This window comes from Grammomys surdaster, unplaced genomic scaffold (assembly GCF_004785775.1).
Source record: "Grammomys surdaster isolate TR1022 unplaced genomic scaffold, NIH_TR_1.0 125231, whole genome shotgun sequence".
Taxonomy (NCBI): domain Eukaryota; kingdom Metazoa; phylum Chordata; class Mammalia; order Rodentia; family Muridae; genus Grammomys; species Grammomys surdaster.
In genome coordinates, this window is record NW_021620120.1 from 68,756 (window position 1) to 78,110 (window position 9,355).

Sequence of the window (9,355 nt, forward strand, 5' to 3'; positions counted from 1 at the left end):
CTATCAGGTTATTAATTTAAATATTTGCAAGTAAAAAATAAGTTAACTGGCAGAAGAAAGTGTTGAATGAGACCCAGGTTTAAAGCTGGCTTAACTAAAACCATTATTAATGGTTTTCTGTATAGATTATTCATTATGTCAAGCCAAGGACTTAAATTATTTTGAGAGAGGCATTTAATTCTAATAAACCAGCTATTGCAAAAATTCCAAAATGATATCATTCTTTCTCTCAGATTTTAAAAAGTATACCTCAGTTAGAAAGAAAAAAATGGTTTAGTTTTGACTTCCTGTTTTTTAAAATTAATCTGTAATACTAGATTATTATGCAACACCATTTATATATTCCCTTCTGTGTTTCTGATAAAAATGAAGACTTTAGATCAGACGAAGTGTTTAACATTTGGAGTAAGTTCCTTGTGAGTAGTTATGAAAGGGCATTTGACTGGGCTCTGCAGGCAATCTTTAAATAAAGTTGTATATATGCAACTTTATTTAATTGCATATATGACTCTAAAAATACTACACATATGGCTAGCTAACCACTTTCTACATATATGAAGACAGAAAGATACTCAAGAGGAGATCAATATTTCTAAAAATTTTAAATAAATCTTATATGAAATGCCTTACTGCTTGCTAACACTAAGAAGAAATGGCTAAAAAATTCTCTGTTTATTTTAAAGTATTATCCATAAATCATGATATGAGATATTAGCATATAGTTCTCATAACAGAAAGGAATTCCTTGGAACAGTATAAAGGCTACTTTATATACACCTCTTGTTTTGCTTTAAATTGGCTTTAAAAGAGGAGAAGAGAAAGCATATGCACTTGCAGCCTGACAGTGCAACCAGGACTAAGCACTGGCTTGGAGTATTAGGGACAAGAAAGAAGGACCGTTCACCTCCTACAGCACAACTTCCAGTGCGAGGCTATCAGACTTCACCAAGTGTTGCTAGTTTCTTTGTATGAAGTCTTTTAAGATTATACAGTAAATAGTTAAAAAGAGTTAAATTGTATCTTTTATTTTTTGTTTTTATAAGCAACAGTAGGCTGGCAAATTAGTAGTACAATTTGATCACCATGATTTGAAGAGTGTAGAGTAGAACAATCTCTAGGCCCTAACTTGAGATGACAAATAGTCCTGGGAGCCATAAGTCACTGCTTCAGAACAGGATATTTCCGCAGTACCTCCAGAGCTTGAGAATCTTAGAATTAAAGTGTCTTGGAGACATTATGTTAAAGTTTTAGCCAAGAGGACAGACTTTGTGTATCATTTGGAGAAATATGTTTTTAAGGAAAGGATTATTTATATTTGCTCTAGGTCTCTAAAAATCAAATTAAACATTTCCAAATGCTTAAAAAAAAAAAAAAGACAAAACCTGCATTCTATAGATTTCCTTTCCTCGGAAGCTGTTGTGTTAGTTGTGATTTGAGCACAGTTCTCAGACATATGGTGTTTGTTGTCTTCACCTCTTCCATGCACCTTTACACAGGAAATGAGAAGGGTTTCTCCTTGACTCAAGCTTTAGTACTCTGTCTTCACTTAGATTTAAAATATTTGTTGTTCTTATTGAGACCACAGTTTGCTATCTTCTATTAAAACAACTCATGTTATAAAAGAATATTAATTAGTGGTATTCCTTTCTCAGTTTTGTTGTGCATTTTTCATAAAACCTAGATAGAGTTAAAAAGAACAGAAAACTGACCATCTTTTGTACCTTGTAAGTTCAAGAATAATGAAATGTACATTTTGTTAGAAAACAGTTTTCCCATGTGATGTTTACATTGAGCTCCTTTTATACGCGTGCTAGACTGAAGTCTGAACATTTGTGCTGGCATTGGAAAGTCCAGCTCTTAGAAGTCCTGGGTGTGGCTGAGCTCCACATGATGACTTAACCGATTGCATTTATTTTGGTGTTGATCCATGTAAATAAAGTAGGAAAAATTATTCACCTTTTCTCCCCAGATAAACAGTGATGCTCGAGTATGGTTATTTCTTTTAAAGAGTGTACCTCCAAATATTTTTGGCAAGTTCTGTCATTTTCTGCATTTGCCATTTATGCTTCTGCCTTTTATAAAGAACTAGTGTATCCTTGAAATAGCACAAAAATATTTTAAAATTTATAATTGTAAAAACAAACCTGTGACTGACTTAATGTCTTCAGATCTAAAGGCTATAAAAAAATGTTGATATTTCAATATTTCACTTATTCCCAAGAAAAAATACTCAGTCTTTTGTAGAAGGGAGGAGGATTTTTCCATACATTTTTACTCTTTAAATAAAGACACTTATACTATCATAATAACAATTATGTATTTCTTTGTTTTTTTGTAATTTTACATAAAACAGTTATTTTCTATTTTTACTCAGATAAATATTTGTGCATAAAATGTAAAAATAGTAAATGAGAAAAATAAAATTATACTATTATACAATGAATTCTTATGTTGAAAAAAATAAAAATAAAACCACAGAAATATTATGTTTTCGTTTTAATCCCAGGTGTGGCAATAGGGGGCTGCTTCAGATGGTCCAGAACATCTGACAATGATTTGCCTGGGGCTCTATCAGGGGCATGATTTTTGTCAGCAGCAGATAGTTTCTGGGATTGTGTTACATTTGGAATTCTAGGCACTTTTGTGAGGTTATAGAAATTCTAGGGTCCTGAGAGGCAGGGTAGGTTGTTGTTTGTCTGCTGTTGGTCACAGTCTCTTAAGTAATGATACACAAAGAAGAAGAAATTAGGTATCCTGATATCAAATTCGTCCCAAAGAACTCCTCTCCAAATCAGCAGGACATTGTCCCCTTTCCTCTCTTCTCTTTTATCTAGTGTTAAGGGGTTGAAAATGTGAAAGAAAAGAAGAACCCACAGTCTTCTGAATTGTCTCCCCCTTCGGGAAATTCTAGATCTGAGTGAAAGAGACTGAAGTCAGAGACTCCGGGTATCAACTAGGAAAAGTGACTTCTTCCCTGACCAGGTGAGGTACAGACCCAGCTTCTTTGGAGTCAAACTCCAAAGACCTTGTTTGTGAGCTGAGAATAAACCCTGAGCAAGACCATGGCTCACAAGGACTGCAGATGGAAGGTTAACTGACTTGTTGATTTTTTATTTTCCCTCCTAAGACCCTTTCTGAGCTGTCCTGAGAGAAGGCTGAGCCAATCTCTGATAATGGGTAAAGAAACACAGGATATTTCTCCTCCTCCCATAACCAAGAGAGGGGGGAGGGAGGGAAAAAGAGAGAGAGGGCATGACCATTCTGTGGAGAAGGGGGGGGGCTGGACCATTCTGTGAAGTGGAGAGAGGTGGGGAGAGGGATGGAGAGAGAGAGGGCTGCACTATTGTGTGAAATGAAGAGAAGGACAACCCGTGTGTCCTCTAAGATCAGGAGAGAGAGAGACAAGACTGTCCACTATCTGTTCTCTTATTTGAGACCTCGGCTACTCAATTAGACAAAAGAAAAGCATTAAAATAGGAAATGAAAAAGTCACATTGTCTCTTATTCCAGACAACACAAGTTTTTAGTTTAAAATTCCCAGTTGAGACCACAGGGAAACTCTTGGACCCAATAAATCCTGATTGTTTCGGGATACAAAAATCCATATTAGAAAATAGCCTTCATGTACACAACAGTATAGTCTCAGGGAAGGACATTAGAAGAAACATGCCATTCTAAGTGAGTCCCCAGAATTAAGTGCTTAGGGCTCTGTCTATCCAGGGAAATGAGAGAACTCTTCACTGAAAACTTCACTTCACAGTTATGTAAAGGACACCACAGAGGACAGTGTTAGACATGGGATAGAAAACCTGTGCTCCTGGACAAGGACAGAAAACCAATGTTCTTTGGGACAATGATACTTCTTTAGATTTCTGTAGCAAGACTGTGGACCTATATATGTAGCAGTTGTGGTGTTGGGCTGCCTATGAATGATACTTTGTTTTGCTATGGGAAAGAGTGTCAGTCCTTGTAAGTTTGGTTTCAGGATGTCCTTTTCACTCTTAAAAAAATTATTGAGGATCCTAGAGAATTCATTATTATGCTGCTTATTGATATTTCCTTAATAGACTTTAAGACTAAAATGTTTCCAAAATATTTATTTATAATTCATTTAAAGATATAAATGTAGTTGGATTGTACAAATGTACTGACTAGATGAATGGTTACCGGAGTCTGGGATGATAGTTAGTAGGTATTGGAGTGCAGTTCAGTGCCAGGAGTAATATTTTACAGAACTGATCCGATGACCACATATCGTATATGTATCAGAATATCAGAGTATATCAGAGAATATCAGAGTATCAGAATAATCATGCAGTGCTCTATAAATGTGTGCAGTTGTTACATGTCAATTAAAAATAAGATTTAATTTAAAAAAAAAAAGAAAAAGAAAACCCATGCTGGGCTGCCAGAGTTAAGACTGTGAAAATGGCCATTCTACTAAAATTAACAGATTTAATGCACTACTATCAAAATCCTAATTCATTTCATAGGTTTAGAAAAAATGCAAAACATTAAGAACAGTCAATCAATCTTAAGGAGTAAGAACTGGAGGTGTTGCAATCCCAACCTCAGATTTTACTGGACATCCTGGAACTGGTATAAAATAGACAGCAAAATCAAAGGCATGGAGTCGAGGTCCTGGAAATGAAATGTGAAAGCTATGCACAGTCAATTTTCAACAAAGAATGTACAATGTACAATGCTGCGACATGGAATAACACCTGAGAAGACGAACTTCTCACCTTTTACCTTGCACAAAAGAAAACTCAAAATGCAGCAGAGACCTTGCATGGGTTCAAAACGCCTACTCTAACTTTGATCTGGCTAATTTCCTTATGTGATTCTTTTGCTACGTGTTTTTTTGTAATAATATTTTTAAAAATTAAAACAAGATGAGACTGACATTATTACATCTGATACTTTTCTTTTTTCTCAGAATTAAGCTCCAGCTTGTGGCGGCGGGAGGGGGTGTAGCTACGGAGCTTACATGTTGCAGCCTCTCCTTCCTCTTCTCCGGATATCTACATACCCACTCAACTCAAGCACCTTCCAGATTGGCCTTCTGGCTCTCTGCTTCATTACTTGCATCGGGTGATCTGCACCGTCGTGTCAGACGCCGCCCACGATTTCAGGTCTTCGTTCAGGGCGGTGTAATCATGGGCCGTCGTAGGCAAGCTGCCAGTACTCACGGAGAAGGCTCCTGTCCACCCCAGGTCACAGCCATACAGGCGCTGGATGGTGTGAGGGCCTGCAGGATTCTGCAGTCAAACCCGCCCACCCATCCTTAGCTAGGAATCCCCTAAATTGAAACTGAAAGTGGGTCCCAGGTCAGGGTTCTTACCGGTCCCACACGTTGGGGAGAACCTCGGGCTTGGTTCACGCGACATCTCAATCATGTCCATAGTGAAGCAGAGTGGTCGTGACCTCACAGCACTCGCTCTGGTTGAAATAGCCAAGCAGGGCCCTGATATCCACTCCGAGCGTCTGCTCCTCACTCTTGACGTTCTGGGTCTCCCGCTCCCAATACTCCGGCCCTCCTGCTCCAACCACAGCGCGCACAGCTTCAACCTTCGCGTTTCCGCAGCTCTGTCAAAGCAAGCGAACTACGAGTCATCCGGGTAGCCCAAAACGATGAACCCGGGCTTAGCCCGAGGCCGAGCCGTGACGTGGCGGTGATGAAATACAACAAGTGTGAGCCTGGGGGCGGCGCACCGTGAGACCCCGACCTATTCCCGGGACCCCGGGCAGGTGCGCGGGCCGGGAGGGGAGCGGGGTTCGTGACACGAGTGGAGAAGAAGTAGGGGGTCCGGTGGGCGACGGCAGGACGCGGCTTCCCTGGTGCCACCTCTCCCCTCCCCCCCAGAGGCCGTTTCCCTCTCGACCCCGCATTCACCCGCGCGGGTCTGGGTTGAAGCCAGGGCGGCTGCCAGCAGCAGAAGCAGCGTGCTCGGCGCCATCCAGCAGATCTAGAAACGTAGGGCACTTTTCATTACATCGGATCTATGCAGACTTCACAACCAGTGCCCTGGTTGTTTTTTCAAGTTCTCACTGTCAAGTGGGGGTGATACCAAGGACAACTGCTTATATGATAAAGTTAAATTAGATAATCACAGTAAAAATGCCTGTTTTTTGAAGTCATTCTAAGATGATCTAGGGTGAGGTGGGTTCCCGTGACTGGGGTCAGGGTCCTTCTTGTCCTCCCAGATTGGCATTCCCTGGAGAATGGTGGCATGCCTGCCCAACTCAGAACCAGTAATACCAACCCTAGGTCAGCTCAGTGTGCAACAAAAATTTCAAGTAACCCCTGGGATGGTTACTTGAAGTAGTTTCGATTTTGTTAGAACTTGAGAAGTTAGAAGATTCTTCGGAGCCGGGCGGTGGTGGCGCACGCCTTTAATCCCAGCATTTGGGAGGCAGAGGCAGACGGATTTCTGAGTTTGAGGCCAGCCTGGTCTACAGAGTTCCAGAACAGCCAGGGCTACACAGAGAAACCCTGTCTCGAAAAACAAAAACAAAACAAACAAAAAAAAAGAGTGAAGATTTTTCGGTAACAAGCCTCTGTGTTCTTTGTCCTTCCTACACCAAACTAATTTCCTATGTGGTTGACAAATATCACGTGGGGCAGGGGAACTAGCACTAAACCATTAGTCATAGACTGCACACTGCACTTCATGCAGCACACAGCAACTGATCTGAGGGAAACCAGGATCCTGGTATCTAAAGCTGTTCTAAAGTATGAACACCATGAACCAGAGCCTCTTCTTGGTAAGTAGATCTGGGGTCCCGCGGCCGACTTTCATGACTTTCATGAACCGTGGCTCCTCAAAGCCGGGCCTCACTGTAAGCAGTGAGACTCGGACTTCCTCCCGGCACCCCGATCGATCGGATGCTCTGGCGACAAGGGGAGTAGGTGGAACGTGAGTGGAAAGGGGGCAGATGGTCTGGTAGCAAACGCAGGGACGCAGCTTATGGATGGGGCATTGGCTCCTCCCTGCAGAAGCCATTTCCCTCCGGCACCTGCACTCACCACGCGGTCTGAGTCCAGGCTAGGGGCGGCTGCCGGCCCGCCAGAGGCTAGTCCTAGAGAGAGAAGCAGATCTAGAGATACAGGATGTGTTTGATTCGTGCAGATATGGATCTGGGCAGACATTTTAACCAGTGCTGGCGACTCTGCTTGTTTTTATCAGGATCCCACTATTCAATGGGCGTGATAACTGCCAACTTGTCACCGGTGTCAGAGCCTAAGGACCTCCTACAGGTTGGGGGTGGGGAGTCAAACTAGGGAGATGAGGAAGAGCCTCGAAGGGCTACTCCAACCCACATCTCAATAGCTGACTTTGCCCTGAACCCTGTGCTGCTAGACAGAGCACTGTTATGTCACCCTCCCCCAAACCATCCTTAGTCTGGAATAGAGAAAGGACCTACATTCCAGTCTTATTTCTTCATCTCTTTCCTCCTTCCTAGTCTTAATAAGACCCCAAACTCTGGAATTTTAAATATTATTACTTTCACTGTGTGAGTATGTGCATGCTTGTGTGCTTGTGTGTGTGTGTGTGACTGTATGTGTCTGTATGCATGTGCTCCCAGCCATCTTCTGCCCCAGTACAGATGATGAGGTCTGAGGGAACCTTGCAGAACCAGGTTCTCTCCTTCCACTGTGTGGGTTTCAGGGATAGCATTGGTGGCAAGTGCTTTCCCCACTGAGACACTGAACTCCAAGCTCCATAGGTGATTTCCTTTAGAGCTGCAGGAGTTGTCCTTCAAGCTCGAGAGACCAAGTTCTAGGTTTACCTAGGACACCAGCTCATATGATAAGGTTTAATTAGCTAATCATACTAAAAATTACTGTTGGTTGAGGTCATTCTAAGATGATATAGGGTGAGATGGTGTCCCATGACTCGGGGTCAGGGTTCTCTTTGTCCATCCAGACTGGCATTCCCTGGAGAATGGTGGCATGCCTGCCCAACTCAGTACCAAGAATCTGAACCCTAGCTCAGGTCAGTGAGCAACAGAAAATTTGAAGTAACCCCTGAGAGTTTCTATCTTAGAACCACAAACCACAAAGTTAGAAAAAGTGCGGAAGTGGTTCAAAAGCTTTGTGGGAGACATGAAAGATTGAATATTTGGTTACTAATTATCTGCAGTTCACAGTCATCATGGGGTGGAGTCCAATTCACATATTCTAAAGAGGCTGACGAAAATTGAGGCTGCCCATTACTTTTTTACTTTTCTTTCTTTCTTTCTTTCTTTCTTTCTTTTCTTTTCTTTCTTTCTTTCTTTCTTTTTTTTTTTTTTTTTTTTGGTTTTCTGTGTAGCTCTGGCTGTCCTGGAACTCACTCTGTAGACCAGGCTGGACACATTACTTTTAGACAATCAGTTACAGACTGCACATCTGCACATTGCACTTTGTGCAGTACAAGGCAAGTGATCTGCAGGGATCCCCGAGTCCTGGAATCTAGAGCCCTTCTAGAGCAGGTTGGAAGTATCTAGTGTTCACCATGAACCGGAATCTCTTCTTGGTAAGCAGATCTGGGGTCTATATCTGGTGGGAAAGTCAAGAAGAGATGGTTTGAGGGCAAACTCCCCTGTGGCTGAGCTCTCATTATTTAGGGACTCAGAGTGGAGATGGAAGGATTGTTTTGGGTTCTGAGAGTGTTTAATTTTTCCTAGTGGAGGTCAGCATTTCTTTTCTGTAATCACCGTTGAGTGGCAGGACTCAGCTCTCATACCCTGGCCTTGGAGATCAGAGCCTCATTGCAGGACCCTCACTTTCTATACGGAAGACACTATGGGCACACTTAATAAAGTGGGTGGTCCTCTAAAGCAAATCCTAAAGGTGGCTCTTTAAATTCTTTTTGTTTTGTTTTGTTTTTATATGTAAGTATTCTGTAGCTGTCTTCAGACACCCACAAGAGGGCATCAGATCTCATTACAGATGGTTGTGAGCCACCATGTGGTTGCTGGGATTTGAACTCATGACCTCTGGAGGAGCAGTCAGTGCTCTTAACCACTGAGCCATCTCACCAGCCCGGCTCTTTAAATTCAATTGCAGAGTGCTGTATGAAAGTCCTTGTGGGGGTTGGTCTATGCAATCCATATCGAGTGATCATGGTGGCCTCCCCTGTCCCTCTGGTAAAGCAGACTCCTGCTCCTTCCTTCCATAAACTCAGCTGTTGCTTTAAGAGCTTCCTTCTGGGAGACAGAGCCACTTGGCCCCTAGTGAGGCTAGAACACAGTTAGCCCTGCTGGGTGCTGCACAGCAGAGGCAGCAGCCCAGATGTCTGGCTGCTGGAGGACAGACTTTCTGGTGGATGCTGACAGCTGCGGGGGCAACGATAGGGGACGTTCAGCT

The 9,355-nt window shown here is 42.4% G+C and overlaps 1 pseudogene; it reads right to left on the minus strand.

The window, feature by feature from the left end:
• Positions 1-4,578: 4,578 nt before the first annotated feature.
• LOC114637243 lies at positions 4,579-9,100 on the minus strand (annotated as a pseudogene).
• Between the last annotated feature and the right edge of the window lie 255 nt (positions 9,101-9,355).